Genomic DNA, 8,499 nt, shown 5'->3' with positions numbered 1-8,499 from the left:
TAGAGACAGAGAATCATTGATGTGAGAAACATGGATTGATTGCCTCTTATACTCACCCAGGAACAGGGATCTAGCCTGAAACCAAGGTACATGCCCTTGACAAGATTTGAACCTGGGACCCTTCAGTCTGCAGACCAATGTCCTACCCACTGAGCAAAAAGGGCAATATAACCAACTAGTTATTCCTATATTAAATGGTTCAGTTTTAGTATTTTAAGAGCTATATAACACCTTCCATCCCCATGTCTTGAATTACTACTTCAGAACCAAGATTTCAAAATATCTATCTTCAGCCCAGACCTCTTCTGAGTTCTGTATGTTTGATATCTTCCCTTAGCTGTTTCAAATTCTCCTCAAATTCAATGTACTTATGTCCAAAAACATGATCTTCAACTCCCTATTTGAACTTGTTCCATTTTCCCTTACCTTAATAATTCCACTACTATCTATATAGTTTTGCAAAATGAAAACCTTGTTGTTGCCTTGCTAAATCCCTTTCACATCTATGATTATTCTGTTATTATATCTATATCCAATTTAATAGTAGACGTTGATAATTTTACTTCCTTTGAGAAGTAATCTTATCACCCTTTCCTCCTCCCCAGCTCAAGTTAATTTTCTCTCAAGCATAAAATAGGGTTTGACTCTCTGGATAAGATTTGGCTCCCTGAATATTTTCCTTGAGTCCCTTTATAAATAGCACTAATTACAATTTATAATTAAAATGTGTTAACTTACTGACAAATTGCTAAATTGTAAATTGAATGAGCAAGAAACATGCTTGTTTGGCTCACATTTGTAGCCCACAATGTTTAGTAGGTTCCTGGTATATCATAGGCACTTAGTAAATACTTGTTAATTGAGGAGCACCTAACCTAGTATGAGAGGATCAGGAAAAATCAGGAAGTGCTGTCCTCTTTGCTGGGGTGTACAAATTGGGCATAAGGCAATTTAGGTCTTATCTTTCTAAGTTAAAAGTGCATTTGTCTTTGATCCAAATGCCACTTCTAGGATTAGTAATGACTCACATTGCTTCAGGGCATATGTTATGCCAGGAAAATCATTTTACCTGTATTATTTTACTTAATCTCCCTAACTATCCTACTAAATAGATATTTTTTCACCATATACAAATAACAAAAATAATATTCAAGTTTAAAAAGCTGACTCAATTTACATACTGAGTAGTGAAGCCACTAATTCACTAAGGCAATTAGACTTCAGAAGTTGTTTTATTTATATTTTTTACAACTCCTGCCTCAAGTTTATTTGTACAAATAGCACAGAAGGACACCAGCTCCATGCACACAGCAGCCATGTTCTATCCTCACATTGGCAGACAGAGGCCTGTACTCTGGAGCCTTCATGGGAGTTTGGGAACTTTTCGGAGCCTGAGCCTTAGATAGAGCCTGAGCGTAAGCTGCAGCCACAGTCTGGGCCTTGGATTGAGCCTTGGCCTTAGCCTTGGCCTTGGACTTTGGCTGGCAGAGCCTGAGACACTTGGCAATGTGGCATGAGCACGTTTCCCGAGCTAGGAGTGAGTGCTGTAGGCAAGTCGATTGAGCTTGCAGTTGCCACCCTTTGGGATCTTGAGCTTGATCTGCTGGGGCTTTGGGAGGGCCTTGATAGGCTCAGCACATGCACCCACGGCTCAGTGGTTGGCTGATATCTTCTTCAGGCCCTTCTTGTTGTGCTTCTTGGCAAAGGACATGTTTCTCAGGAATCTGAAGTCTACTTCCCTTTAAGGGACTCATATGTTTGTGATCACGGTGTCATGATACTGTTTCTGTGCCATTTTGGGGACTGGCTGTGCATGGTGTGGTTCTTGGACTTGGGCATTTCTGCAGCTCCTGAAGTGCCTGGCACTGGAAGCTAGAAATCTTTTTTTTTTTTTTAATATTAACCTACATTACCTCATATCATATATAATAACTAAATATTTCCCAGCTGAAATTTCACAAGTAGAGAAATGTCTCAATATTGTATACCATATTCATGCCATAGAAGAAATGTAGTAATGTCATAAAACAAAAACACTGAAAAAAATACAAAAGTATTACATCCACGAAAATGTTTCAAAGACATGTTGCTATATCTTATTTTTTAAAGCAATTTGAACACTAACTGAAGAGTGGAGGCAGAGTTTTGTTTTGTTTTGTTTTAACATTTTATTGATTTCAGAGAGAAAGGGAGCAAGAGATAGAAACATCAACGGTGAGAGAGAATAATGGATCAGTTGCCTCCCGCACACCCCACACTGGGGATGAGCCCGCAACCCAGACATGTGCCCCCACCGGTAATCAAACCCTGACCTCCTGGTTCATAGGTAGACACTCAACCACTGAGCCATGCGGCCGAGCTGGAGGCAGAGTTTTGACCTCCATGATCACCTCCCACTGGTGTTACAACCATAAACATGTGTCCTTACATGGCAAGAGACCTTGCAGATGTAACTAGTGCCACTAATCAGGTGCCCTTCAAGTAGAATGATTATTCTATATTATCCAGGTGTGTCCAATGTAATCACATATGCCACTAAAAGTAGAACTTTCTCCTTGCTGAGGGCAGAAGGGAAATAAGAGCAGGAGAACTTGACAGACCACTGCTGCTGTGTAGTGGGGGGGGAAATGTCAAAAGATGTGGGTGGCTTTCAGTAGCTGAGGGCAGCCTTTGGTCACTAAGATCTCAGATCTGCAGCTACAAGGAACTGGATTCTGCTAACCACCTACGTGATCTTAGCGGCAGATTAATCCTCCAAGCCTCCATGGAAGAAGTAAGCCTGGCCAACACCTTAATTCCATTCTTGTGAGACCCAAAAGAGAGAACCCAGTGGAGCCATGCCAGATCGCAGATCTAGGTAATTGTGAGCTAACAAATGTATTAGTATAAGCCATTACATTTGAGGTAATTTGTTAAGCAACAATAAAAAATTAATATAGCATGCAATATGATACTATTTTTTTCAGTAAGCAATAGTAGCTATGTGTGCAATTAAAATTTATAAATGCACAGAATTAGAACTAAAAAGGTAAACAAAATATTGAAAAAAATATTTAACTCCAGAGCATTGGGAGGTTGCAGATAAACAATGGATTTCACTTTCTTTCCATATAGACATTTACTGGTTGACTCCTTTATCGGCATAATGTATTTATGTATTATTTGTAAAATACAAATACAAAAGATGATATTTTAAAATGTGGTTATTCCATTAAATTAGAAATCAATCATGATTTTTCTCTTTCAAAATTGTATTCTAAATCAATCAAGACATACAATATCATCAGTCAGAACCTAGACACTAAAACAAATCAAGCTGAAAACATTGCTCAGGGATTCATGGGTTTCAAGTAACTGAATGATAAACAATTATAGAAATCTGTTCCAGTTCATCTTCACAATACTCCTTCCAGTGGTTAAAAGACATTCATGATCCCATGAACCCAATGCTGTTTGTGAGCCCACATAATCTGTATATTTAGAAAAAAAAAATTAGAGCCATCATCTTTAATCCTCTTTCTTACCCACCCTGACAAGATTGCTGAAAATTTGGCCAATGTATCAGTGAGAATCCATATCAACATGACCAAAGGCTATAGAAGCTAAGCAATTTCTGCACTTAAAATCAGCCATCCCCAAGAGCCCCTTCCCTTTCCTTCTCTTCCTTCCTTCCTTCCTTCCTTCCTTCCTTCCTTCCTTCCTTCCTTTCTTCCTTCCTTCCTTCCTTCGATCCTTCTTTCCCTACTATATCTGGAGAATCATTTAAATGCAAAAACTCATTTATAGAAAAACAATAAAATATTATTACATTTGAACAAGTAAAATATACTTCTTGGTATTAGTATGAAATGCACAGAATCTTATAATATAGAGTTCATTAAAGATATATATATATATATATATATATATATATATATATATAGTTAGTCATTTTCTCCAAGCATTTTAACATTTTAACTTCAATATGAAATATCCACTGCTTTTCAGTCAAAATCAGCTGACTTCAATTTGAGACATTCTCTATAATTTAGTTTATTCATATTTTAGAAAATCTTGCAAGTAGGAAATATGTGACTTAGGAAAAAATGAACCCGCAGCAATTTGGTAATTACATTCTTTCAGCACAGAATGCAGATCTATGGTCTTCACTTAAAACATAAGATGGGTGTTCAAAAGTCAAGGAATCCACAGAGACACCACAGGACTAACTATATTGTTCTTGAAAACTAATTCTGTGATTTACAATTCAGAACCAACTCCTTAAGTAAAGTGACAGATTTTCACACTGTCCCGTTGAGAGGCATAGGAGGGAGAAAGGCCAGGCTCACATCTGTCTCTGCAGCCAAGGAGCCGCAGTCACAACCAACTTCCTAGTGACTTGCTAAAATCACCATTTCCATCTGTGTTTCTTTAAAGCACCTCTTTTGAAGAAAATCCACATATCATTTTACTTTACTGGATGATGGAATAAAAAATAGATGCCCACTGCCAGCCAGCTATATTGATTACAAGTGAAAATGCCATTTTGCATTGACTTGCCCCAGAGCATTGCGTTCCATCAAAGCGGCAGGAGGAAATTAATGCTTTCATATTGTGCCAAAGAAAAATGTGAGATGGTGTTCACTTTGCCCTCTGGACAAAGAGGTATATGCAATAGCTGAAAGGTAATAGCTTTCAGAACAAGAACTCTAAACTTTTATTAAAATCATTATTTAATGCATAAAAAATAATGAACCCACTGCCATGGCATTTAAAGCAGTCATTTGTAGTCATTACTTCTTAGACCATAAGGTTTACTTTGTTAAAATCCAATAATTCTCAAATTAAAAGTATGCCTTGCTCCATCTACATCATATGTCTCAAATGATAACTTTTTGTATACACATATCAATCAAAGAGTATAACTGTAAAAATTGTGAATTAGTCATGATAGGAATTATTATTTGCTTATATTTATGTGACTTCTATTTTACCAAAAAGACTAATAATCTTACTAGTCTTCAAAAGACAACTATCTTGAGTGCAGCACATATATTTAAATATATTTGGATCAATATAAGTTGGCTTGCAAAATGACTTTAATATTACATTAGTGGTTACTAGAATATAGGATTTCACTTAAAAATAATGCAAAGCAATTGCATTACTATTTTAAAAACAGAGTTCCAGCGCTCACTGCGCTCACACTCCCTGGACTTCATATTCACCATCCCCTGTGTTCTGCATTTGATTCACTCCCTACCTTTTTCAGGTATTTTAGAAAAAGTTAGCTTCTTTGTATTGAAGACCCATAGCTGGCCAGCAAGACAGCATCAGGAGCTCTTCTCAATAGGAGTCCTTGCAGCAGTTTCTAAAATAGTCCTGACAGCTGTCCAGGGGCCTTTCAAATGTAAGAAAATGAGGTACAGGGTCTTCCTAGCTGGATAGCCTAATAGGCTAGAAACCAGGATTTCTTTTAACAACTCTGTAGCAACAGAATATGGGATTCACACCAATTACATGCCCCTTTACAAGTCATTATGCTCTGGAAAGTCCAAACTATGGCATCCCCATGATAAGTTTATAGCTTTTTCATATTTTCTACCAGTTCAGATGCGATTGTCCATGCTGAGGTTATTTTTATCATAAGTAATGCTTTTGAATTATAGAGTGGATTATCTATGCTATGAGGTTTCTGGGAGGCAGAATAGAGTGCTAGCCAAAGATCAGATTCCTATGTAGCAAAAAAAAAAAAAAAAAAAAAAGAGTTTTATTAACTTTCTGGCCACAATTATTTTATTCTAATGAGTTTCTCAAACACTGCAAGTATCACAAAGGCATGGATGTTCATCTATTTTGTTCATGCTGAATGCTGATGAATCAGTCTCTATAATAAGCATGAAACATAGTTGAATTGGCATGTAAATGAATGTCTCAGTTTTCTTTCCTATAAAATGAGGATAATAACAGTACCTATCTAGCCAGGTTATTATAAGGATTAAATGATACAAGATTTATAAGACACTTAGCACAGAGCCTAACTTATTGCCAATGTTCAATAAGTGTCAAATGGTAATATTTTTTACAATTATTGTCAGTAACCTATGGAAATTCAAACAGAAAAAATATAAACAAGTCAATAAACCAAACCAAAATAAATAAATAAATACGTCCAAATACATTTGTTTCTAAACTGAGTTATGTTGAAAATTCTCATATATGTTATTAACTTTTTGATGCAGGTAACTTTAAAAATCCTACATAATAAAACCTTAATATGCAAATCGACCGAACAGCAGAATGACAGGTCTCTATGACGCTCACTGACCACCAAGGGGCAGAGACTCAATGCAGGAGCTGCCCCCTGGTGATCAGGGCGCTCCCACAGGGGGAGCTCTGCTCAGCCAGAAGCCGGCGTCACAGCTGGCTAGTGCAGCTGTGGTGGCAGGAGCCTCTCCCACCTCTGCTGCAGGCAGGCAGTAAGGAGCAAGGGGTCCCGGACTGCCAGAGCCCTGGACTGCAAGAGGGATGCCTGACTGTCGGCTTAGGCCTGATCTCCAGGGATATTGGGCCTAAGCTGGCAGGCAGACATCCCCTGAAGGAGGGAGCAGGTCGGGCTGAGGAAGCCCCACTCAGGTGCACAAATGCTGTGCACTGGGCCTCTAGTATAATATAATATCTTTCTAGAATAAGTTAATTTGCCCATTAAATACGTCTCTTTGGGATAGATTTATTTTTGAGGATTAAAAATATTTTATTTATTTATTTCATTTTTTAATCTTTATTGTTGAAAGTATTACATGTGTCCCCTTTTTGTCCTCCATTGTCATCTTCTAGCCTGACCCCAACCCCCACCACAGGCTTTTACCACCCTATTGTATGTGTCCATGGGTTATGTATATGTGCATACAAGTTCTTTGGTTGATTTCTTCCCACCCAACCATCCTCCTCTGCCTTCCCTCTGAGATTAATTAGTCTGTTTCATAATACTATGTCTCTGAAATTACCAGGTGTACTGGTTAATAATGCAGATTTTTTAATCAAAGAAAACACTATAATTTCAAGAGAAACATCAAAAGTGCTTTATTCAAAGTAATGTCCATTACTAGCTACACATTTCCCCCATCTTTCAGGTAATTTGTGGATACCATCCCAATAAAACTTTTCTTGTTTTGAGGCAAACTATTTAGAGACCCAATTTTCCACTTCTTCATACGTTTTGAAGTGCTGCTCAGAAAGTGCATGTGCCATCGATCAGAACAAATGGTAATCTGAAGGAGCAAGGTCTGGTGAATACAGCGGGTGGGTTAATACTTCCCAGGCAAGATCTTTTAACATGTCTTTAACTGGGTTTGAAGTGTGTGATGGTGCATCATCATGAAGCAAAATTACTTTGCTGTGCTTTCTGGCACATTCTGGTCATTTCACAATCAAAGCGTGGTTCAAATTGGTCAGTATTAATGGTTCCACCTAGTTTTAGAAGCTCATCATACACCACACCTTCCTGATCCCACCAAAGGCAGAGCATTGTCTTCTTTCCGAAGCGATTTGGCCTTGTAGTCGATGTTGATGGTTCAACCTATGATTTTGTGCATTTGGGATTCTCAAAATAAATCCACTTTTCATCTCCAGTCACAATTCGATGCAGAAAAGACTTTCTTTCGTGCTGTTGAAGCAACATTTTACTGATGACTTTTCTGTTTTCCATTTGTCTTTGTTTACTTCTATTTAGTTTCCTTAGTCCTAGGAGATGTATCCTTAAACACACTGCTGTAAAAGATGCCTGAGGTTTTGCTGCAGGCATCTCTTTGTTTTTTTCTAAGATTTTTATGATTTCATGACTTACATTTAAGTTTTTTATCCATTTTCAGTTTATTTTTGTGTATGGTGTAAGTGTTGGTCTCGTTTCATTTTTTTTTTGTGTGTGTGTGTGTGCATGTACCTATCCAGTTTTCCCAAGGCCATTTACTGAGGAGACTGTATTTACACCACTGTATGCTCTTGCCTCCTTTGTCAAATATTAATTGAGCATAATGGTTTGCATCAGTTTCTGGTCTCTCTATTCTGTTACATCAATCTATAAGCCTGTTTTTGTGCCAGTAACAGGCTGTTTTGAGTGCAGTGGCTTTGTAGTATAATTTGATATCTGGTATTGTGACTCCTCCAACTTTTTTCTTATTTCTCCAGAGTGCTGTGGCTATTCAGGGCCTTTTTTTTCTTTTTTGTTCCACATAAATTTTTGGAGTGTTTGTTCTAGATCTGTGGAATATGCCATTAGTATTTTAAGAGAGATTGCATTGAATCTATAGATTTATTTGGGTAGTTTGGACATTTTAATGATGTTAATTCTACCAATCCATGAACTTGGTATATTGATCCACCTATATCATTCCTCTATATCTTTTTCCAATGTCCAGTAGTTTTCCAATATTCACTTTTACTTCTTTGGTTAAGTTTATTCCTAAGTAATTTAATTTTTTGTTGCATTGGTAAATGGGATTATTTATTTGGTTTCTCTTT

General features: G+C 37.3%; 1 pseudogene; it reads right to left on the bottom strand.

Annotated features, from left to right (window-relative positions):
• Positions 1–1,265: 1,265 nt before the first annotated feature.
• On the bottom strand, positions 1,266–1,839 carry LOC139002566 (large ribosomal subunit protein eL29 pseudogene; annotated as a pseudogene).
• Between the last annotated feature and the right edge of the window lie 6,660 nt (positions 1,840–8,499).

Source organism: Myotis yumanensis, unplaced genomic scaffold (genome assembly GCF_028538775.1).
Source record: "Myotis yumanensis isolate MYYU_CA2020_CCGP unplaced genomic scaffold, mMyoYum1.0.hap1 SCAF_2, whole genome shotgun sequence".
Taxonomy (NCBI): domain Eukaryota; kingdom Metazoa; phylum Chordata; class Mammalia; order Chiroptera; family Vespertilionidae; genus Myotis; species Myotis yumanensis.
The sequence above is the reverse complement of the archived record's forward strand: the minus strand, read 5'-3'. Positions and strand labels throughout refer to the sequence as shown.